Source organism: Piliocolobus tephrosceles, chromosome 1 (genome assembly GCF_002776525.5).
Source record: "Piliocolobus tephrosceles isolate RC106 chromosome 1, ASM277652v3, whole genome shotgun sequence".
Lineage (NCBI taxonomy): Eukaryota > Metazoa > Chordata > Mammalia > Primates > Cercopithecidae > Piliocolobus > Piliocolobus tephrosceles.
In genome coordinates, this window is record NC_045434.1 from 160,593,503 (window position 1) to 160,618,415 (window position 24,913).

General features: G+C 42.4%; 1 pseudogene across 1 annotated transcript; it reads right to left on the reverse strand.

Moving 5' to 3' along the window:
* Positions 1-876: 876 nt before the first annotated feature.
* On the reverse strand, positions 877-15,535 carry LOC111522972 (annotated as a pseudogene). The gene is made up of 4 exons (XR_002725389.1): positions 15,464-15,535; positions 14,741-14,994; positions 4,087-4,285; positions 877-2,375 (listed from the first exon to the last, which is right to left on the reverse strand). The product of XR_002725389.1 is annotated as a sepiapterin reductase-like (transcript).
* Between the last annotated feature and the right edge of the window lie 9,378 nt (positions 15,536-24,913).

Sequence of the window (24,913 nt, forward strand, 5' to 3'; positions counted from 1 at the left end):
TCGATCTCCTGACCTCGTGATCCGCCCGTCTCGGCCTCCCAAAGTGCTGGGATTACAGGCTTGAGCCACCGCGCCCGGCCTATTTTTGACACGAATATTGCCTTGTCTTCTTTCTAGAATATATGCTCCATGAGGAACTTTCAGTACTGTGCCTGACACATAAGAGATATTCAGTAAGAACTTATGGGATAAATAAATGAGCCTTGTAAAGAGGACATTAAAGGGATTATCAGTTTCCATTTTATTTAGAAATATTAGGCCGCCTTCCCAAAGTCACAGTATTGTCTGGTGTTTCCCCATGAGTCCTCCAAAGACTGGGACCATGTTTTCTACATTTTTGTTGCTCCAGCAGTCACTGGTATGTAGTGCCAAGGAAGAGGATAGAGCAGTAGTTAGTGAATTGGAATCTGACTGCTCTACTGTGTGTACCTTGGGCAGGTTATTTGGAATCTGACTGCTCTACTGTGTGTACCTTGGGCAGGTTATTAAACTTCTCCATGTCACGATTTCTTCATATGTAAAAAGGAGATAAAAATAGTACTTGCCTTATAGGGTTATGAAAATCAATTCAATTCATACAGGTAAAGCTTGTAGCTCAATGGTTGACACATATGAAGGGCAGTAGATGTTCTTCATTCACTTTTGCCTCCCTTTTCTTTTTCTAGGCATTTAATCAATATTTGCGTTAAATCATTGACCTTTCTATAGTTTTCAAACTGTTTTAATGAGTCATCATATTTCTTTTCAGTTTCTCTAATCCCAAGCAGGGCTTCCTCCTTGACTTCAGTCACTCACTCCATGAAAGGTAGCAATGTTGCCTTAACGGAAAAGGTTAGGCAACACTCTCCCTTCTTCTTCTTCTTTTTTTTTTTTTTAAATTTTATTTGTATCTGCCTTGGCCATGTACACAGACACCCAAGGGCCCCTTCTCCCAGCCTGGGGGAGGGGTGGTGGATTCTGGAGGAAGGAGACATCAGAGTGAGGACACAAAGTTCAACAGAAGGTGCTGCTCCCTTCAGCAAGGGACATCTGTGTGGGCGGGGACTTGTACCTTCTGCTCTTCCTCCCCGCCAGGCCATCTGTGAATCTGCATGTGTCCTCCTATTTGACTCAGGTCACTCTTCCCTCTGCCCATGGACTAGCTATGAGCAGGAGACACAACCTCCTCTCTTGTGTGTTTCAGCTTCTTTTCCTGCTCTTCCCATCCCTTAAATTCTATTCCTGGGGATAGACACAGGGACACCCATAACCTCTCTCCTAAGCCTCCTCATAATCCAGGGTGCCAAGTCCAGACTCCCGACAACTGGTAAGGCCAGCGACCTGGAAGCTCATCACAGCAGGCTATGTGTGAGGGTAGGACAGTAGACATGAGTGTTTATCTGTGCAAGGCAGGACTGCACCGTGGGAGGGTGTGGGGAGCCACGGGGCTCTGGGGTGTGTCTGAAAGTGCGAGCAGAAAGGTTCAGGAAGCCAAACACATGGGTTTATTTATCGTAGAAATCCACGTGGTCTCCAGACTTGAACACCTCCTTTTGCAGCAAGCTCAGCCATTTTTGGGCTGACACCCTGCAATCCACCAGCTCTCCCTTTGCCTTCAACTCCTGCAGCCTTTTCGCATGTCTGAGTCCATGGGAGGTCTACCGGGCTAACCGCTGGGGCACGTCTGTGTCGGGAGCACCTGGGGCCTACCTAGTTCGGCACCCTCACTTTAGGTTCATCCGACGCCAGGACCTGGAACAGTATGTTAGCAGCAGCCTTTCCCGCACAGTAGAGCGCCCAGTCTTTGAAGGGCTGCAGGGCACAGTGGGTTGACATGTTAACCACAGTTCTGTTGAGGCCAGGACTGGTTGGGAAGGCCTTCAAGACGCTGCAAGTCCGGCAGAGAGAGCATGGAGGTCAAGTCCAGCGCCCAGTCTTTGTTCACTTGAGTGGAGTCACCCAGGTCCACGAAGCCTTTGGACACATCCCCAGGAGAGCCTGCGCTGTTGATGAACAGCAGTCGCTGCAGCCCCTCGGGCCTGGGGAGCTGACGCAGGGCACCAAGCAGTGGACTGCAAGCCAGCCTCGGCGCCCAGGTCTGCGCGCACCCGCACCACGTGCAAGCCAGACCGCCTGGCGCCCAGCTCAGCCTCCAGCTGCCACAGGGCATCCTCGTTGCGGGTGTTTAGGACCAGTACGGAGCTCGGCGGCAGCAGGGAGGCCAGGAGGCCAGCGTCAGCACAAACACAGCACGCCCTAGGCTGCCCTCCATGCCGCAGTCCTCCCGGCTGGACTCGGACCCTCCCTTCTAGTACTCTGTGAGCCTCCTGATCATGAACTAAGTCCCTGATAAAGGGGGAAGGAGCCGCCAAGGCTTTATAAGGTTTTGTCTTCAACTATGAGCAGAAATATTTAATATTTCGGGCCTTAGTCATTTCCAGAGACTCCAGCTCCTTGCTCAATTTTTAGAATCCTTTTGTTTTTCTTTTCTTTTCTTTTTTTTGAGACAGAGTCTCCATCTTGTAGCCCAGCCTGGAGTGCAATGGCGCCATCTCGGCTCACTGCAACCTCCGCCTTCCCGGTTCAAGCAATTCTCCTGCCTCAGCCTCCCGAATAGCTGGGATTACAGGCGTGCACCACCACATCTGGCTAATTTTTGTATTTTTACTAGAAACGGGGTTTCACCATGTTGATCAGGCTGATCTCGAACTTCTGACCTCAGGTGATCCGCCGGCTTCGGCCTCTGAAGGTGCTGGGATTACAGGCATAAGCCACCGTGCCCGGCCAGGACAATCCTTATTGTGCTCTCTTTAGAGATGGAAAGAATGCTCCCCTCTTTCCTTGTCTTTTATCTTAGCTCTTAGTAGGTGCCTTAAAAATGCTAGTTTTATCTCCCATCTCCATGCCCCACCAAAAGGGCTAGGTTTGAATTTCACTTCAAAAGTAAGAGTCAAACGAATGCTGATAGCAGCTTTACTCATAATAGTCAAAGATTAGAAGCAACCAAAGTTTTACTTTGGTGTGCTTGTGGCCTAGCCACACAGTAGAATACTACTCAACAAGAAAAAGGAATGAACTATCAAAGCACACAGCAACATGTGTGAATGTCAACGACATTATGCTGAGTGAAAGAAGTCACACACGGAAGAGTTCATACCATATGATTCTACTTATATGAAATGTTAAAGAAAAATCTAATCTAGAGTGGCAGACAACCGACCAGTGGTTGCCAGGGGCTAGGGTTGTGAGTGGGGATAGACCAGCACAAAGGAATGGTTTTGTTTTTGTTTGGTTTTGTGATGGTGTCTCGCTCTGTCACCCAGGCTGGAGTGCAGTGGTGCAATCTTGGCTAACTGCAACCCCTGCCTCCTGGGTTCAAGCTATTCTTGTGTCTCAGCCTCCCAAGTAGCTGGGATTACAGATGTGCACCACCACACCCAGCTAATTTTTGTATTCTTAGTAGAGACGAGGGTTCTCCATGTTGGCCAGGCTGATCTCGAACTCCTAACCTCACGTGATCCACCTGCCTGGGCCTCCCAAAGTGCTGGTATTACAGGTGTAGCCACCATACCTGGCCGTTTTTGTTTGATTTTAATTTTTTTTTCAATTTCACTCTGAGCAAAGCATGTTGACACAAAGGAATCTTTTTGGATGATGGAAATGTTTTATATCTTGATTATGGTGGTGGTTACATGGGTGTATTGCTTCGTCAAAAACCCATGGATGTGTACAATTAAAATGAGTTCGTGTTGTTGTATGTAAACTACACCTCAATGAAATTTGTTAGAAGAAAGAAGAAACAAGATAAAATGGCAACACAGTTAAACCATACTTGACAGTTTCTGGTAATGGTGTTTTTTCTTTTTTATCCATCCTCTAAGGAAATCATGACAACAAAAACCTTTGATGTACAGATATTCCAGTAAGGAGCACTGGCCACTCCTTGGAGTGAGGAGGAGTTGTAGAGTGTTACGCTTTCATGGTTTGGGAAGGAGAACATCTGCTGTGTCCCATCAGCTTTGTTCCTTTGTTCCAAAGGGTGTAGGGTGTGTTCTGTTACTTTATAAAGCTTGCTCAAGTTCTGCCTATCTTCTTTCACTACCTCACTTCCCCCTTTCGTTTTCTTCCTTTCTTTGTAATTCTTTGCCTGCCAAGTTCTATGAAGTTCTGAATCACAGAAAAGCAGATCACCTCACATTCATCTGCAAATCCAGGTTTAAACAGGAAAGGTAAGCGGAAATTTTCAGGCAATCGTCTTGACCAAGTTGAAGGTCTGCTTTTTACTCTTTTCTCACCATCTGGATTTCTTTGAATAATTAAGGTTAATTTTTTATTACTCTCCTTGTCTGGCCCAGTGAAGAAACATGGTGAGTTTCTGAGAGTCTGGAGCTTGTAGATCAGAAAAATAATGTTTACAAAATACGTAAATACTTTGGAATCAGTTGTATTAAACAAATTTTTAAAAGAAATTATAATTTCTTTCTTTTTTTTTTGAGTCTCGCTCTGTCACCGGGCTGGAGTGCAGTGGCGGCGCCATCTCAGTTCACTGCAACCTCCGACTCCCTGGTTCAAGTGATTCTCCTACCTCAGTCTCCCAAGTAGCTGGGACTACAGGCACGTGCCACCACGCCCAGCTAATTTTTGTGTTTTCAGTAGAGACAGGGTTTCACCATGTGAGCCAGGATGGTCTCGATCTCCTGACCTCGTGATCCGTCCGCCTTGGCATCCCAAAGTGCTGGAATTACAGGCGTGAGCCAGTGCGCCTAGCCAAGGAATTATAAGAAATTTTCATCAGCAAAAGATTGAAACAGTGCAGAACTTTATAGAGTAAAATATGAAAACTGCCATGCTCAGAAATGACCATCTTAAGTTTTTGATGAGTACCTTTCTTATTTATTCTCTATATATTTGTCTTATGTCTTAAACATAAATATGCCATACTACAGGTACTGTTCTGCAACTTGCTTTTTTCAAATACCAATATTCTTTTTTTTTTTTTGAGATGGAGTCTTGCTCTGTCGCCCAGGCTGGAGTGCAGTGGCGCGATCTCAGCTCACTGTAAGCGCCGTCTCCCGGGTTCACGCCTTTCTCCTGCCTCAGCCTCCCAAGTAACTCGTACTACAGGTGCCCGCCACCACGCCCAGCTAATTTTTTTTTTTTTTGTATTTTTAGTAGAGACAGGATTTCACCATGTTAGCCACGACAGTCTCCATCTCCTGATCTCGTGATCTGCCTGCCTCAGCCTCCCAAAGTGTTGGGATTACAGGCGTGAGCCACAACTACCAATATTCTTAGAAATCTTTTCACATCTGTACATATATTACGTTAAAGCATATGAAATTGTTATTTATGTCAATAGCAGTAAAACATTGGCAGTTTCATATGGTTAACCTAATACATCTACTCCAATATTTTAATGGCTATATTGTATTGTAAGGTATGGTTGTAGTCTAATTTTTAACAATTCCCCTGCTGATGGGCATTTAAGTTGTTTCTTCTTTATTTTGCTAAAATAAACAGAACTGTAATAAAACAGAAATATATGAATATATATGTATTTAGGTGTATATATATCTTTATATATATACCTTTGCATATATATGTATGTATCTTTATAGTTCTATCTATTTTTGCATATATGTATCAGCATTTCTATAGAATAGATTGAGTAGACTCCTAGAAACATAACTGTGGGTCAAGGGGTTTACACATTTTACATTTTGATAATTATGACCAGTGTCCTCTAAAATGTCCCTATAACAATTCATATCCCCAGAGTGTCCTTTCCACCAACACCCTCAATAATCTCATGGGTAAATTGGTTTTTGAAGTGTTTCAAAATGAGTTATTTTATTCAGCCAAAGATGTAAGAAAGACCTGCTTATGTCCAGCTCTGTGCTTGGCCTAGGAAGTAAACATGTGTGTAATTAATGTGGTCACTGCCTTCACAGTGTGTTTATTCTGATTGGTGAGACAAGACTAATGCACACACAACACAGTTGCAATGATTTCAGTGTCATAATTACCAATCATCTCTAGCAAGATTAATTAAAAATATATTAAATAAATATTAAATAAAAATATAACAACTACACTGAGGGTCCATGGAAATCAGACAGAACTGAATGGCACTGCGAGTTCCTTCACTTACTATGTGCATGACCCTGAGTTTCTTTATTTGTAAAATGGGGATAATAATAGTATTAGCTTGGTGCAAAAGTAATCATGGTTTTTGCCATGAATTTCAATGGCAAAACTGCGATTACTTTTGCACCAACCTAATAGTTTCTCCCTTTTTTTTTTTGAGACGAAGTCTTGCTCTCTCACCCAGGCTGGAGTGCAGTGGCATGATCTCGGCTCACTGCATCTTCCACCTCCCAGGTTCAAACGATTCTCCTCTCCCAGCCTCCCAAGTAGCTGGGATTACAGGCACACAACACTACACCCAGCTAATTTTTTGTATCTTTAGTAGAGATGGAGTTTCACCATGTTGCTGAGGCTGGTCTCAAACTCCTGACCTCATGATCCGCCCACCTCAGCCTCCCAAAGTGCTGGGATTACAGGTGTGAGCCACCGTGCTTAGCCCCTAATAGTTTCTTATTGAGTGGTTGTGAAGATTAAATGTATAGTGCTTGGCACTTAGCAAGAACTCTATGGAATGTTAGCTATTGCCATTTGCCTTCACTTTGAGAGCACCTACCAGCCTCATGGGCCTATCGTTATCCCTCGTAGGATGTGGCATCAAGTACTGGATACAAATATTTCTTATATAGTGTACCTAACCCTGAGGGGATTGGGACCATTGTTCTCCTTTTGAACATTACACTCCTACTAGTACAATCTGGTCGCTAAGGTTTCCACTCTAAAGTTACTTTGTATTCTAAAAACTTCAAGCAGTCCCTGTGCTTTCAAACAGGGGGAATGCACATTGCTCTTTCACAATGCCCTGATTCTTGGTTGAAAAAGGGCCATTTCTATTAAAATATAAAATTATATTTTAGAAAGAAGACAATAAAGGGAGACACTGTAGATACTTTTAACCAAGAATAGAATGGTGCAAAGTTAAGCCCTGGAGATACCATAGCTTATCCTAACAGACAAATTCACTACATTTATTAGTAATGTTTCAGAAATTGTTTTCTTCCAGGTATGTAAATTTTGTGTTCACTGTGGTAGCATAAGCAGCTGGGTGGAAAAGTGCCTGGTCCATTATGCATGACCATGAAAGGACTGTAGTCCATAAGCATACAGCTTCCTTCTCCAGTACATTTAGTAAATCTGTTCCAATTAATTGCCCATTCGATGCTCAGGTGGTTGTAGCAACTGCTGCTCAATGGAAATTGTGAGAAAAGATCAGATAAATGTAAACAATGGACATTCTAACAAGAGGGCATTTTCCCTACTGGAAAATCATTAGGAGGAAGGACTTTGGTGCATGTAAATTGCTTTTGGAAAGAGGCATCTCCATCAGCTGCTAAGGATACCCTGACAACGTGGATAGGTCTGGATTGACAGGCAGCAGCAAGGAAATACTAAAAATGCCACTTAAAGGCAGGGCTGAAACCACTGCTGCTCACTCAGACCCAAGGTTTTCTGTGTTGGGAGTCCATTGGCATAATTATTTGTCATGAGTGAAGTGATTCACAGGCTATCTGAAGTAGGTTACCTGTTCTCCCCGAGAGAGTCTTGACCTACTCAGCTTATTGGATTCCTTTGACTATTTCATGAAAGTTCTAGTCTTTTTCCCCAGTAAAATAGCCTTGCTCATACATACCTAGGATTTTGCTTATAATCTCTGGGGTTTCATAGATGCCCCAGAAGTACCATGGACCCTGGGTTAAGAAATCCTGCTTTGTGTTCGTTTCCTGTTTTCTTCACCCTTTACGTTCAGTGGTGATACTGGTAGTTTTTCATTTTCAGGATGAATGTCTGCTGACCTTCATCCCACAGTGTTGATCCTTCCTTCAAATCTGGTTCATGTTTCACCCTTTTGGAGCTCTTTGTGCTCTGAGCTCTGTGGGTGGTTGGAGTTGGTAACTCTTAATTTAGTACCCAATTGTTTCAAGGACTACAAGATTGTATCTACCACTAGCACAACATTTATAAATTCATTCATTCAACACGTTGAATGAATGCCTACTATGTGCCAGACACTGTTCCCAGACACGTATTGTACTCTATGATAATCAGTATCATACAGCATTTATATTTTCATGTATTCAACACATATTTAATGAATGCCTACTATGTGCCAGGCACTGTTCCCAGACACTTATTGTACTGCACTATAAGTATTATACAGCATTTATACCTTCATTTATTCAACAGATACTTAATAAGTGCCTACGATGTGCTAGGCACTGTTCTCAGACACTTATTGTACTGCACTATAATTAGTATTATACAGTCAGCTTGCCAACTTTCCTGCTAGACTATGTCCATGGAGGCAAGGACCAGGTCTCCCACCTTGCCACGTCTTCTTCTCCTTCTTTATTCTCCCTGGTCTGTCGAGGCTCAGCTCCAATACCATCCATTCTGGGATGGGTTAGGCAATCTCTTCAGTGCTCCTCTGGTGCCCGGTGCTGACCACTGTTAGAGCTTCTGCCACATTATTTTGAAGTCATCTGTTCCCATATCTCTGTCCCCTGGTGTAGTCTCCCCTGTGCCAGGGTCTTCCACCCAGTACAGAGCCTGGCAATGGGAAAACTCAGTAAATATTTGTTGAATATCTAAATTTTCTCTCACCTTCATGCCTTCAGACATGCTGTTCCCTCTGTCTGAAATAGTCTTCCTTCCTTTACTATTTGTAAATTCTTGTCAATCTAAACATCACTTCCTCAGGAGAGTTTTTTTGATCTGTAGATGAAGTTAGGTGCCCTCACACAATGCTCCCAACATAACTTTGGACTTCCTCTAACATTGTATTTTATTGAAACGTCCTCCCTCAGTATCCTCAGGGGTTTGGTTCCAGGACCCCCTCGGATAAAAAAATCTTCTGATACTCAAGCCCCTTACATAAAATGGCATAGTATTTGCCTATCACCTATGCACATCCTCCTGTATACTTTATTTTTATTTTATTAAAAAACTTTTTACTCTCGTATCTAATTTTATGTTTTTACCTTTAAAAAAAAAATATATTTTTTTGCCAGAATGTCATTGACAGAGGGCACCTGTATACTTTAAATCATTTCCACATTACTCATAATACCTAAGGTAATAAAAATAATATATAAATAAGTTGCTATATTATATTTTTTATTTATATTATTCTTTATTGTTGCAGTGTTATTTTTTGTTGTTGTTTTTTCTGGCTGTTTTCAATTTGTGACTGGTTAAATACATGAATGTGGAACCTGAGGAAATACAGCGCTGACTCTACTTCCTTGTTTGATATTTACATTCCTTGTTAGCATATCAGCCTCAGTAGGGCAGGGGTCATGGCTATTTTATTTGCCTCTGTATAGCTGGGGACTAGGATATTGTACAGTCCTTTACTACTCAAAGTGTGGTTCACAGGCCAGCAGCATCCGCACACCCTATGAGTTTGTTAGCAATGCAGGCTCCCACGCTCTATCCCAGACCTACTGAATCAGAACCCACAGGTGATTCACATATGCGTTAAGGTTTGAAAAGCAGTGGTCTAGTACAAAAGCATTCAATCAATAAATGCCGAATGAATAATGAGTTGAATTGAACAAAATGGAATCAATTTACTTTTGGCACCCCTATTGTCTAGCACAGGGCCTAGCTCAAAGTAGGCACTCAGTAGTGTTTGAGGAAGGAATATTGTCTTCCACTGTTCCGCATGCACTATGTTTTCTTCAACTAGCTTATAAGCCAAATGTTAGGGCCTTTCTTCTTAATCTCTATAACTTGAAACTGCTCACTGACTGCATAGTAGACATTCAATAGGGATTCAATGCCAACCTGATACTTCAATATATTATCTACCAGGTTGGATTCAAGCAAGAGGGTTTGAGGTGTGGGGTGTGTGAATTGACCAGGAATGTTTCCAGTTGTCTGGAGACTCTCATGTCTTGATAGCAGTACTTTTAGTCTCAAGCTTCATTTCCATAAAGAATAGCTCATGAAGGGCAACAGAATGGAGAAAAGGCCTTATCAATGAGAACCTGGATTTCTGGTTTTCGTTCTTTCTCAGGACACTGTTTGGTTTGAAGAGGCCTAATTATGCCACTTATACCAGCAAAACCAGTGGAACAGATCCTTCTGAGTAGTATGTTTTAGTGTGATTCCCTCTTCCAGATTTTCTCAAGGGAAAAACATTTGCTTATTGGCATTTGGTCTTAGTATTAGGACAACTTAACAGACTGTGGACAAAGGCTGTGTGAAAATAGGCATATTGATGCATAAGGTTATTTTTTATTACTAGGTGAAAGTAAAAGTTGGATTAAAATTATATTAAGTCATGTAGTGAATATTCTTGATGGTTTGGGCAAACGTTGCACCCTGTTAAACCTGGCAGAAACTTCTTGAGAGCCTCCTGAGCCCAGTGCTGCAGATTTAATCATTGACCTTGAGGAAATCAAGGCTAGAGAGAGAGTCTGTATCCTGATTTTTTTTTAAAGTACATTTATTAGAATGTCAAAATCTAAGAGGTGTGGCAAGAACTTATGTTTCTTTAAATTTGTGGGATTTTAGAAAGAATAATTGGAATCTTGAAATTCTGCAGTGCTTGATCTTTAAATTATAGATCACAAACTTTCCAAAATAGTTTCAAGATTATCCTGCATTGGAAGAAGTCAGGTAGAACAGCAGAGATGGCCATCAAACAGTGTCTCTCTGGCTGTGCCCTGCCTGCTCTGTGAGTATGTCCACCATCTTTTTCTAGCTGACAGTTCTGGGAGAATTCAAGGAGGTTCTCACATGTAATTCATCTACTGGTCGTTGGGTGCTCAGTGGTGGCCACTGTTTTGGTCCTTTCCTTCTCTTGTTCCTTGTAATGAATCTTCTTCCATAACAAAAGCTGGGGTCCTGGGTCACCAAACACACCCTAGTTGCAGGCCCACTAGAGGCCTGTCACTGCCACTTGGTGCCAGCAGGCACGTATGGCCATGCCTTTGTCGGCACACCCTCCAATTCCAGTGCTGCCACCCACTCTGACTACAGATACATTTGACGCCGTTCCTCTCCTTCCTCACCTGTGGCCAATGGTCTCTGAAACAAAACTGGAGCTCACACCTGAACCTAGTTAGCAATCTGATCAGGAGCCAAGTCAACAAGGAATTTTGGAGTCAAAGCCCTTCTATTCCACGCTTCACATCCCCTGCTTGCAACCTCATCAAGGCAGGAGAGGCCTGACATGAGAAATCTGATTTTTTATTCAGATGTCCCAGATTGTGCCCATTTTCATTCTTACTTTCCATCTCCTTGGGAGGAACGGACTTAAAATAGACTTAAGGAAGCTATTATGTAGGTGTATTTGTAATAGGATATATGCCTATGCTCTCCACACCCCCCAAAGCCCAGAGAAACACTCTTTTTATCCCTACAGTTAGCTCCAGCCTCCAAGGAGGAGCAGATTTCCTGAGGCTTTTTGTCCTAGACTGTCCCATTCCCAGTAGGGGTCTGAGCTGTTTGGTTTTATTGCCCACCTTATAAATGAGAACAGTCTGGTCTGATCAAGAGGTTAAGGATCCAGACCATATGCCCAGCACACAAAGTAGTAAGGAGCAAAGGCTTTGGTAGTCAGAGCTGGACTCCAAACTGACTCTGCCACTTTCTTATCCGGTCTAAGACCCTGTTACCTTATCTATATAATGGGGAAATCCTTATGAAAGTGAGGAACATTAAGTAAGATTATATATATATTGTGTTTAGCTTAGGTCCTAAATCACAATAATCACTCAATTATTGATTGGTACCAATAATAACAAAAATAGCTAAGTGGTTTATTTTAAAATAGCAAAATCTGTAGCAATAGTGTTATAACATGTCTTCTTGTCTCCAGCTCCTTACTCTCTGCAATCCATTTTTTATTCAGCTGCTAGATTCATCTCCCTAGAACATGGTGATCATATTACACCCCATGTGAAAATGTTAGATCGCTTCTTATTACTTACACCTAAAGTCCGAAGTTCTCTTTGCATTCAGGCCCATTGGTCTGGCCCCAACAAAACATTACGCCCGTTTCTCCACTACTCCTCTTCACACCTCCTCCACTCCAATTAAAATAAACCAACATTCTTCATGCACACCCACACCCTGCACACTGTTTGTTCTTTTTTATCCAGAATCCAGATCTTATCTCTCCTTTAATGCCTGGCTTAAGTGCCACTTCCTCCACTAAGACTTCTCCAGCCTATAATAAACCTCATAGCTCTTGATGGACCCCTTGCCATCACACAGATATCTAGGTCAAATTCGTGCTTAAAATTTACACGTATATCTCTTACATCAGATGATTGATTATAGCTATCTAATTCATCCTTATATTCCTAAACCAGAATTTCTCAACCTCAGAGCTATTGACATTTTGGGCCAAATAATTCTTTTGAGGGGTGAGTTACTGTGTGCATTGCAGAACATTCAGCAGCATTCCTGGCCTCTACTCACTAGATGCTAGTAGCACTCCACAGCCCCAGTGGTGATAACCAAAAATGTCTCCAGACATTATCAAATGTCCTCTGGAGTGCAAAATCACCCCAGTTGAGAACCACTGCCCTAGATTCCAAACCATGGAGGTTTGAACATGAATGGCTCTCAGTAAATGCTTATGAAAGGAAGGAAAGAGTTTGGCTTAGGCTCTTTTAAGTTTGAGACAATAGTGGAATATATAATTAATGATATTCTTTGAGCATTTGGGAATAGAAGCACAGAGTTCCTTTGAAAGCTCAGAACTAGAGATTGATATTTGAATGCCACTGGCATAGAATCAGCTAATAGGCATTTATTGTGTTACATAATGTTTTGAAGTCCCGAGTCAGATAGGAGTTGGGCTCCCACCACTGGCCTTACCATTGTAAACTGTCACCATAGGTGAGTATTTTAACCCTTCTGAGCTTCCATTCTCTTGTTCTGTAAAATGGGGGTAATAATTGCCACTTGTATGGGGTTGCTCTGAGGATAAGTTAGACAATGCATGTAAAGTGGTCATTTGAGAGCCTGGAATGTAGTAAGCACTTAGTAATAGTTCAGTGTCATTATTAATATTGTGATTAATAAGAATGCTTAATTTTTAATCTATTCAGAGGTCAAGACAATATTAGTTCCATTTTATAGATAGGCTGTGGTTAGACTCTGGATCTGCTAGGCCAGGCGCAGTGGCTCACATCTCTAATCTCAGCACTTTGGGAGGCCGAGATGAGTGGATCACCTGAGGTTGGGAGTTTGAGACCAACCTGACCAACATGGAGAAACCCCGTCTCTACTAAAGATACAAAATTAGCCAGGCATGGTGGCAGGTGCCTGTAATCCCAGCTACTGTGGAGGCTGAGGCAGGAGAATCGCTTAAATCTGGGAGGCGGTGGTTGTGGTGAGCTGAGAACACGCCACTGCACTCCAGCCTGGGCAACAGGAGTGAAATTCCGTCTCAAAAAAAAAAAAAAAAAAAAAAAGAATCTGGATCTGCTAATCCCCATCTTTTCCTGGATCATATTCATCTCACATAATGTACACAGCATCTCACTTCCCAGAAGGATCTTCACCTTTTCATCTGGAAACTGAGTGCTAACTGCCTATGGCAAAAATTCCTTTTCAATTGGTAAATAACATCTTCTTCTATAACTATCATTGGGAAACTCAGTAACTGCTTATTAAGTGCTTTGGGTAAATAGATGGAGGAGATATTGTATATAAGACACTTGTGTTGCCAAAACAAAGCACCTGCCTGTTTGTAGCTTACTAACCCACATGCTCAAAGATTCTGTCCCTTAGGCTTTAGGAAATGAATTCATAAGTTTAGCAACCATTGGCATTAGCTCCAGGCAGCATTTGATTTTTGGAGTACGGCAGCATGAGCAAAGGCTGTGGTCCAGAGCAGAAGCTGGGGCAGAAGCCCAGGGACAGGCCAACAGGTGGGTGGGGGAAGCTAACTTCCTGTGAGAGCCAGTTGGCTGAGGGCATTCAGCAGGCCAATGCAAAGTGAGTCTCCTGCCTTTAGAAAACAAACACCAGACAGGTCAGGAAAATGTAGCCCCAAACCAGTTCTATCACCAACAAACTGGTTGACCTGGGAAAAGGCATTTAACCTCTTCAAGCTTCTATTTGTTCGTTGGCAAATGAGGGCATGGGATGAAATCGGTGGTTCTCAGTCACTGCTCTGGCACATCGGAGGTGGAACACGACTAGTCTACGTGGTGCAGGATTTTTGTAGCAATTATCAGCCGTCAAAAATGCGTGGCAACTCATACATATACCTGAAAAACAGTGTTGGGGTGTGTAGGGGGCGTTGTTTCTTTTTATCATATTAGGTTTCTGTTGTTTGATAGATTGGATTATTCAGTTCATTCATTCATTGAAATGTTATTGCCTGAGCATGGTATGTGCTGGGCCTGTCCTGGGACGAGGTGCTGCCTTTGCATTCAAATGTGGTTTACCTGGAACCAGTCATAGGTTCCAGGTCATAGGAGGTGACATGATATCTTTTCTCCTCCAAGTAAGAATTGCTGAATCTGATATGACTGTGGGTGATCTGGTCATGGAAATCCCTGCTTCCCAATCCTTACCACTTCCACCGACCCCCATTCCTATTGGCTAGGATATGCTCTAGGCAATTATCAAAGTTCCCCCCAGCCCCCACCGGGTTCCTGCAGACGCCGAGGCGTCTACTAGGTTTGCCTTCTGATTCCTGTAGGTGGAGCCAGATCCCCTGGCTGAGAGGCCGCGGGCGTGCTCTCTGCGGCGGCAGCTGAGCGGTAGCTTTGCTCCCCAGCTCTTTTCCTCCTTTTCCCTCTCTCTTGTGCGGTCTCCCTCAACATCCAAACCAACCGAGTGCGTCTGAGGTGAAATCGTGCCAGACTTGGAGACGGCTGCCAGGTTTCTCTCAAGTCTTGGCTTAACAAAAGAAAGCAAATTACAAAAATGGAAATTTTCAAACTAGCGTTCAGTGGTATTCAAATCGACGTTTGGGTAGCGCACAGGCACAGACCGCATTCGTGCTATTTTGTGATTAAAATGATACCAAAAATACCTCCTTGCTTTGGTTTTCATCTTCGAAAACGACTTCTTTCCTTCTTCTAATTTCCCCCTTACTTTTGCGAGCGGCAAACCCCTGACCACTCTAGAATTGCTAACATTTGGACCGGCGTCTGTTGAAATCTTGCCTCTGTTGACTTTTTTTCTTTCTTTCTTTTTTTTTAAGAGTTGAACTTTAAAAATGTGTGCACTTTGCAGCCTGGAGAAATACAGATAAAGAAGTTTCTAGGCACCTTCCCAGGAAGTTCTGTGTTTTGTGTGAGGAACTACAAGTTCTATGACAGTGCATAAATCTTCTTTAGGTCTCATCTTGATACAGGAAGCAAACCTGAATGTGCGTCTTGCCAGAATGCATGCTACCTCGTTCTCCCTTGAGCGTGAATCGTGTGCTCTGTCTCATGCTTTCAAAACATGGGTTTAAGGTGGCCATTGAGTTGGATCTTGAATGATTTTACTTAACATGAAGTTTTATAAAGAGCTTGACCACGTCCTACTCAATTATTTTTGCGGTTGCTAGACAAGGCCCTGTCCCACGTGGGTTTGTGAGAAAGGTTCTGTCATCATCACCCCACCCCCAAGACTGCACTATTTCTTTCCTTGGAAGCGTTGACTGTCTCCTTCTTACACAGCTGTGTTTGTAGTGCCTGGAGACAGGTGGGGGAGCAGTCTTGGAGGCCGAAGCTGCCAATTCCTTCTCTAAGGACTGTCTGAATAGCTATTACATTTTGAAGATCACACGCACGCACACACTTGTTTTGTTTGTTTGTTTTTGGCGGTGGTCACTCACTATGCCTTCCCGTTTGTTGTACAAGGGCAGCTGCACTAGTTTGCCAGAATGAGATTAAATGTCACAGACATTCTATTGTGTGCATTCGCCAGCCCACATCAGCATCACCTTGGGCCACTGCCATGTCTTTCTAGGCGCCTCAGAAAGCTGGGTCCCGTAGCCTTGGCGGAGTTGTGGGACTGCTTATGAATTTCGGGAAAGAGTTTCTCCCATCTGGATAGGTAAATTCAAAGCTCCCACGAACACTGCAATATTCAGGCAGCAATTGCATCAAGAGGTTCTTGTTGGTTTGGGCCTACACGAATTAGGATTCTCTACCTGGCACAAGTGACTGCGGATAAATCAAGCTGCTAGTGTTTTTCAGATTTCAGAATAGAGGGATGACATTTTAATCTGGAATCAGACACCCTGCTCTTTTACCCTTTAGCCCCAAATATCCAATGCTCTTCAGGACCCTCGTGCCCTTGTTTGTGCCGCTTCTTCCTTGGGGAATTTCTCCCCCATCCTCTTCATCTGCTTAGTAAACTCTTGTTGGTCTTTCAAGGCTTGTCTCAAATACAGCCTCTTTGAAATCTTTCATAGCCATGCCCATGCACCGATTTCCATCCCCTCCCCATCATCTGTTCAATGTCGCTCTCTTGCTAGATCTACGTGGCATACTACATACTGCATAACAGTGCTTCGCACATCTTGGTATGCCTCTTTCTCCCCTAATAGAATATACTCTTTGCCCAGGCAGGGAACACATCTAATTTACCTCATACTTCTCAGGTTAAAGATGCTCAGTAAAATCTGTTGAATGTATAAAGAAACATGCTTGGTTTTTACATCAATTTCCAAGGGACAATTTGTTTACTTTCAGGCTCTCCTAGTTCAATTGCCAGACACCTATAACCAAGTCCGCAGAGCTAAGAGTAAGATTTTAAAGTTTATATTAAAGTCTGATGTTCGTAGCTCAGAGACATTCTTCTGGCTTATGGTAAAGGAAAGTTGGATGAGCATGTTGGTGGAAAATTTCTGTATTTCCAGCACCTGATTAATGCCTCTGTTCCTACAGAATCCAAAGAGAGCAAGCACCCCTGCAGACACAGGAGCTTGTGAAAGTTGTGTGGCTCTCCTACTGCTTTGGTGTAGTCTTGCAGGTTATACTAACAAGTTGTTATTCATTAGACTTTATTCATTAAGTCTTTCAAACTAGAAACCTGAAAATGTCCTTGGAACCTCCCTCTCCCTCACTTCCCACATCCAGTTATCACCAAATCATGTCAGTTCTTCTCCAAAATATCTCCCAGATCTGCCCACTGTTCTCCATCCTTACTATTGCTGTGTTCCAAGCCATTATCACTTCCCAGCTGGACGATTGCCAAAGCCTTCTAGTTAGTCTTTCTGCTTCTAGTCTTGCCTGCCTCCCATCATGTCATTCCCTGGCTTACCAGCTTTCAGTGATTGCACTTTGCATAATCCTTTGCATGGCCTTGTGTGGTCTGGCCCCCACTATCTTTTTAGCGGCTCTCTCACTGAATATACTAGACTTCAGGTCCTTGAACTTGCCAAACTCTTGCCTACTTCAAGGCCTATCCATATGCTTACTTGCCTACTTCTTTTGGGAATACTTTCTCTCAGTGTTCACTCCCTTGGATCACTTCTCATCTTTCAGAATTCAACATACATGGCACTTCCTTGGAAATGCAGTCCATGCTACTCTTCTCCACTTCATCCCTTCTGGATAAATCACATCCCCATTGTTGTTACCCCTGATGCCCTATTTTTCCTTCACATTACTTATTAGCGGTTGCAATTGTAAAAAATTATTGATGTTTTTATGTATTTTATGTCCTTCTCTCCATCCACAGTAGATCAAATGAAGGCAGGGATCATGTCTCCTTGTTCAAAAGAGTTTACCAAGAGACCCCGTGCCTAACATATAGTAGATTGTCAAGAAATACTTTTTGGATAGTGCTGGAAGGAGAATGCTAGCAGGTCGTGTGTAACAGGCCTGTGACGTGAAAAGAGTTTCATGCAAAAGAAAATGCTGATCTGAAATGAGACTTAAGGATGTTTATGCACATGGAACAAGCAAGGGGAAGACTTGAGTTTTGATATGATATCCCATGGCCTCTCCCTACTGCTATTTGAAAAATAAGAAGAGAACAAGAACAAAAATATTTGTTTTACAACTCTACCAAGATTCAGACCTCCCCTTTCTCTCCCCCTTGCATCAAGTACATCCTGTACTTTTGGCAACATGTTGACTGGATATTTAAAAGCTGTGAACTGTTCTGAAAATTTCACATACTGGGTTATGGGCCATGTGTGTTTGATCAAAATTCAATTACTACACTGTACCATACTTGGAAACCTATCATCCCAAGTTATGAAGTATGACGAAACAGGCGAACCTAATTGCTTCAGTATGGGAACAGTATCAACCAAGCTTGTTATGATAAATAGCTTCCTGTGTTAAAGGTTCTCTAGAGCTTATAAGTATCTTGGCTCACCTCCTTCAGTGGAATAGGAATACTGCTCCCAGGGACCCCCTAGATCATTGTCCCTTCAATGCAACTGCAGTTCAGCGTTTTCTTCAATTTACTACCCCTGAAAAAGAAAAATGCAGTGCAATTTTCCCTATTCCTTCTCATTTCTTCATTTAGAATTTGAGCACCTGGTAACTTCTTTAGCTTTCCTTGGCCTTAGAAAAACAAATTTTAAAGTTATGAAGCATTCCAATACAGAAAACCAGAAAATGACAGACATCTCTGTACCCACCACTCAGGATTAACAAATAATAATTTTTTGTCCCTATTTCCATCAGATCTTTTTGTTTTCTTTCATGTATCCTTTCTTATTTTTTGAGGCCAAACTTGAACTACAGTATTTATTTATGAAATTTGTAAGTTAACTCCTGAGATACTTTAAAACACTTTAACCAAGAGGATGTATATCACATTACAGAGAAGTACCTGCACTTTGCATGTCTTTTCGGGTGTTGAAATGGACTCAGTGAGAATTTCTGGACGATTCTGTAGATAGGATTACAAGGAACCCTAGAAGAGGGTTGTTGGGGATGTAGGGCGTGGTAGTGCATGCTTGTTATCCCAGCACTTTGGGAGGCCAAGATGGGAGGATGGCTTAAGCCCAGGAGTAGACTAGCCTGGGCAACATAGTGAGACCCAATATCTATCTTAAAAATTTAAAAAGCAAAAAAGAAATTGTCTTAACAGCTTGAAAAGATAAAGAAGTAAAATAAAACAAAATATTACCATGCTTTATGGTTACTGTGGGAATATGTACATAATTTTTCTTTAGAAGTGACATTTTGGGTTGGGTTAGAAGTATTTCCTTCTAGTGATCGCAGTAAAGGGCAAAACAATTGGGTGACTGCCATTTTAAATTCCAAAAAATAATCAGTAGCGTTGGCATTTTCCTCAGAAGACAGCGTTAGGGCTGGGACAATTTGCATATATTTACCCTTAATTCAATCTTACCTTTGCAGTTGCTTTCCCAAATTTGCTCTCGTTTTAGTCACCATTTGTAGTAGGCCATCCTGTTAAACCTGTTAACAAAAATGCATAATGCTGAATCTGCATTTCTCCTGTGGAAAAGTTTTGTGTTTTATAAAAAGTCGTTTTGGTAAAAAGCAAGAGCCTTAGTTTGTCCTTGACAATAATTCATCAATCATGAGTGCTGCAATGTATAACCACGAAACAGAGAAATATCCTTGGTGAAGGTAAATATGCAAGCCCACACAAAGGAAAAGTAAATACATTGCATGGTTTAGCAGTTTGAAATCACAATGCTGCCAGGATTACATTAGAGTTGTTCTTCTTGTTTTCTGCAGTACCATTAGGTTTACTTTCAAAATTGCAATTAGCTTAAAAGTTGTGATTTCTAAAATGGCCTACTTGCCTTCCTTGTTTTCCTCTATAAGGTGGACGCTAGTATCATAATCCTTCCATAATTTTTAAATAGGACTTCCAATAAGAAGTGCTCCCTGAAAGCCTTAAACTTCAAAAAATAGAATGTGACTGTAGGCAGTTCTGCTAATCTCCCTTTTGGCAAATCAGCTTTTTTTTTTGTATTGGATCTTACCTGATTGAATAACATGGGAACTGCCAGAATAAATGCTATTATCTCTGTACAGTAATTAAGGAAATAGTCTTTGTCACTCTAATATGGACCAAGCTCTGCTTGCCTATAATAAAGTTAAACGATGAAGAATCTGGAATGTAGGGAAAAATAAAGGGAAATCAGTTACTAGCACGTGTTTCCTCCAGATGAATAGTAGAGAGATGGAATGATGCATTTTGCAGAGACTGCTGAAGAAGTTAAATAACTAAAACATATCAACTTGTAACATTTAATGAAATAATTATTTCAGGAAAAGAAACTCTTCAATTTCTATCTTTGGGAAGAGTTGATGGTTCCTTGGTGAATCTCAATGTATTATTTTAAAACATAGCTTCGCCAAATACAGGTCAAACCCTACTACAGTAAATATCAGTTTTGAGACAATTCTATCAGTAATCACAATAAACATCTCACTACAATAAAGATAGTTTTAATTACATAGTTTTGAGTTGATACTGACAGAAGAAAAATTTCCTTTATGGATTCAGTGCACCCAAGTGTGGTGTTCCATCTTTTCCTCTGATGTTCTCAGTCATTTTCCTTCCATTTCTTTGTGTGTATTTATCTATCTTGGCTACTGTGTATCTAAATATTTCAAACATGGCCAAGATGAGCCTATGGGTACTGGCAAGTTTCAGAATAAACCTCACCTCAGAGCCATGAAATATAAGAAAACCAGTTTGTTTTCTTTAGTAGAAATTGGGGTGAAGGAGTGATATTGGGCAAAAGAAGGAAACAACACTATATTAACCATCTTCTTAAAGACTGTTGTGTTTTCTACTTTGGAAGATCTGGCTCAGGGGTCAGCAAACTTTTTCTGTGAAGGATCAGATAGTAAATATTTTCATCTTTGCAGGCCATATGATCTCTGTCATAATGACTCAATTCTGCTGTTGTAGTGCAAAATCACCCTAGATAACGTGTAAACAAATAAGTGTGGCTGTCTTCCAATAAAACTTTATTTATGGACACTAAAATTTGTATTTCAGATAACTTTTATGCATTGTGAAATATTATTCTTCTTTTGATTTTTTCCAACCTTTTAAAAATGTAAAAACGGTTCGTAGCTCATGGGCAGTACAAAAACAGGTGGCGGGCCCACAGGCTGTAGTTTTCTGACTCCTGACATAGTTGATTATAATCTTTTTTTTTTTCCTCTCTTAACAAGTGTCTGTTGAGCACCTGCATAGACCAAAATATTTTAAAAGCATTATGATAAATATTAAAATATATAAGAAATTCAGCATTTATCATATATCTGTTGAACTTTCCTATGTCCCAGGCACAGTGCTAAGGAGTAGCAAATAAATATTAAAATGTATGAGATTCAGAAAACAGTTAGTACATATCTATTGAGCTTTCCTACATCCCTAGAACAGTGCTAAGAACTAGCAAATAAAATGGCAAGCAACAGAGACACTCCACCTGTTCTCATGAGTTTCCATCATCATGAAGTATGAGAAGTTCAACAGCAGGGAGGTTACAGGGATTGTGGTAGCACCTGGCAGATATAACCTGACTTTAAGTAGCTTTTGGGTTTTTTTTTAAATGGTACTTTGTACTTGATCTTCCTATCCTTATTGATTTATTTATTTTTGAGGTAGAATCTCTTGCTCTGTCACCCAGCCTGGAGTGCAGTGGCATGATAATGGCTCACTGTAGCCTTGACCTCCCAGACTCAAGCAATCCTCCTGCCTCAGCTTCATGAGTAGCCAGGATGACAGGGTGCACCACCACACTTGGTTAATTTTTACATTTTTTTGTAGAGATGGGGGTTGGGGGAGGGGTCTCGCTACATTGCCTAGGCTGGTCTTGAACTCCTCATCTTAAACATTCCTCTCACCTCTGCCTCCCAAAGTGCTGGGATTATAGGCATGAGCTGTCAGGCCTGGTCGATCTTCCTATCCTTCATCCCTCCCTTAAACATCACTATCCAACTCTTCTTAAGGTAGAGTTTGGTGATAATACCTTTACTCTAGGTAAATCCATACCTAGAACAGATTTATTTATTTTTGAGACAGAGTTTCACTCTGTCACCCAGGCTGGAGTGCGGTGGTGCGATCTTGGCTCACTGCAACCTCTACCTCCTGGGCTCAAGCGACCCTCCTATCTCAGCCTCCAGAGTAGCTGTGACCACAGATGCGTGCCACCATGCCCAGCTGATTTTTGTATTTTTGGTAGACATGGGGTTTCACCATGTTGCTAAGGCTGGTCTCAAACTCCTGAGCTCAAGCAATCCACCCCCTCTTGGTCTCCCAAAGTGTTGGGATTACAGGCATGAGCCACTGCGCACGGCCCTCTAGAACAAATTTCTATGTTACTGAGGAAACCAGGTGGCTCTGTGGTCTCCCTAGGGTATGGTATCACAGAGAGGGCTAAACTGAGTCTCTGACTCGGAAGACTAAGCACTCAGCATCAGTGGTATCCAGACCCAACAGGATGAGGGGAGAAATCTTTCTATGTTATTGAACCCACGACTAGCAGCCATCTCTACTGCTATGGACACTTTATTTGTGAACACAATGAACAAGCTCTGGCATGAGTAGGAAAGATGCTGACTGATACAGATCAGATCATCCTTTTCCTACTGTTGTTGAGACCTCCTCTGCAGTGGGTGCCCTTTGATGAACATCCATGCAGCATAAAAATATTCCTACACTCTGGGGCCATTCTATGAGGCCCATTATTAAAATGCTCTTCCGTTCATTCTTGTTACCACCCTCCAACCTTGTTTCTCCCAAGTCTAACCATCTAGCTAAACCATTCAGCACTAGCCACAAATTGCTGTAGATCTGTACCTTATCTGTTTCCTTCCAGGCAAAGGGGACAGACATATATACCACTTGAAGTTCTGCTACTAAAAGAATTATACCTTTTTCTTTTCTTTTTTTTGAGACAGAGTCTCGCTCTGTTGCCCAGGCTGGAGTGCAGTGGTGTGATCTCGGCTCACCGCAAGCTCCACCTCCCGGGTTCACGGCATTCTCCTGCCTCAGCCTCCGGAGCAGCTGGGACCACAGGTGCCCGCCACTGCGCCCGGCTAATTTTTTTGTATTTTTAGTAGAGACGAGGTTTCACCGTGTTCGCCAGGATGGTCTTGATCTCCTGACCTCGTGATCCGCCCGCCTCGGCCTCCCAAAGTGCTGGGATTACAAGCGTGAGCCACCGCGCCCGGCCTATAATACCTTTTTCTACTGTCCTTCAGAGTCTCCCTTAAGTAGGGCATCATGCTCCTGCGGTCCACTTTTAGCTGGTGTATGGTCCTGCAGATTGTTTTTTTGTTCCTCAAGTTACTCTTTGTAAGTGATTGCCCACAAAGCTTTCAGAGTGAGCTGAAGAGGAGGCCACAGTCCCACTGGAATAGGTGCACTGGGAGCGTGAGTGACCTGCAGCTCACTACTGCCTTTACCACCTCCCTTAGTACACTCTCACGTCCCACACTTCCACTTAATTTTGGAGTATTGTTATGCATGCCTAATTTGATGGCTTGACATGTTAGATAATACACAGTGAATAACAGGCAGCTCAGATTGCATGGTCCCTTGGTGTCCCATGGCCAAACAGTTAGTCTCTATTAGTGAAAACATTGATGTTTCTTAAAAAGAGACTATGTATTTGTGGAAGAGTGGCTGAGTTCCTGATCTAGTTGATCATACATTTTTTTGGCTTTGCTCTAACCCCCAGGCGCCTGTATTCTGATTATTCTTTTGGAGCTATCTGTCCAGCGTCCTCATCTGTCGTGCACACTTTGAGTGCCATGATTCTGCTAGATACACTGCATCCCGGACCAGCCGGAGAGTTGTCATGTGCTTGGGTACCTAATCAAAGCTGGCAGCCTTAGGTGTTATTTGATAAATGGATCCAGCAGCTTATCCAACTGTGGTGTGAGTTGCTCCAAAATCCTAAGATGCCGTCTGAGCATCTCTGTACTTAGGTGGCAGAGCTTTGGATTTTTGTGAGGTTTCCTTCAGACCCTTTCATGTTGATGCATTTTATCAAGGCATCTAGGATTACAGCTGCTTCTTATTGACAGCGTTTTAAGGATACAATACCATTAATGTACGAAACTGCCATGATGTCCCATGGGATTGGGAGGCGATCAATGGCCTGTTGGCTAAATTTTTACAGAGCCAGAGTTGCTGTGGTCCTCAGGTAAAACAGTGCAGGTGAACTGCTTTCCTGCCAGATGAAAGTGAACTCTTCTGGTACTTTCTGCTCATTGGGATAGAGCACAAAGTATTTATCAGATCAATAATTGCATTCCAGGTGCCAAGGCTGTGTTGATTTACTCTAGTAAAGAGAACATATTGGAAAAAGTAATTGCAAATGACACGCGCCACGTAACTAAACTTAAGAGAATCCGTTGTCATTCTCGAAAACTCAAGCCAGGCACAGTGGCTCACACCTGTAGTCCCAGTTACTTGGAGGGTTGTAGTACGAGGATTGCTTGGACCCAGGGTTGTAGTACGAGGATTGCTTGGAGTTTTGAGGCTGCAGAGAGTTATGATCGCACCATTGCACTCCAGTGTGGGCGACAAAGTGATACCCTGTCTCTAAAAACCAAAACAAAGCAAAACAAACCCGTACATTTTTAGCAGTGGCCATAGTGGTGAATTAAATGGGGCTATGACAAAAATCATGACTTCAGCATGTTTCATCTTTCAAATCTTATTTATTTATTTGTTTTTGAGAGGGAGTCTCACTCTGTCACCAGACTGAAGTGCAGTGGTGCAATCTTGGCTCACTGCAACCTCTGCCTCCCAGATTCAAGCGATTCTCCTGCCTCAGCCACCTGAGTAGCTGGGACTACAGGCACGTGCCAACATGCCCAGCTAAGTTTTGCATTTTTAGTAGAGACGAGATTTC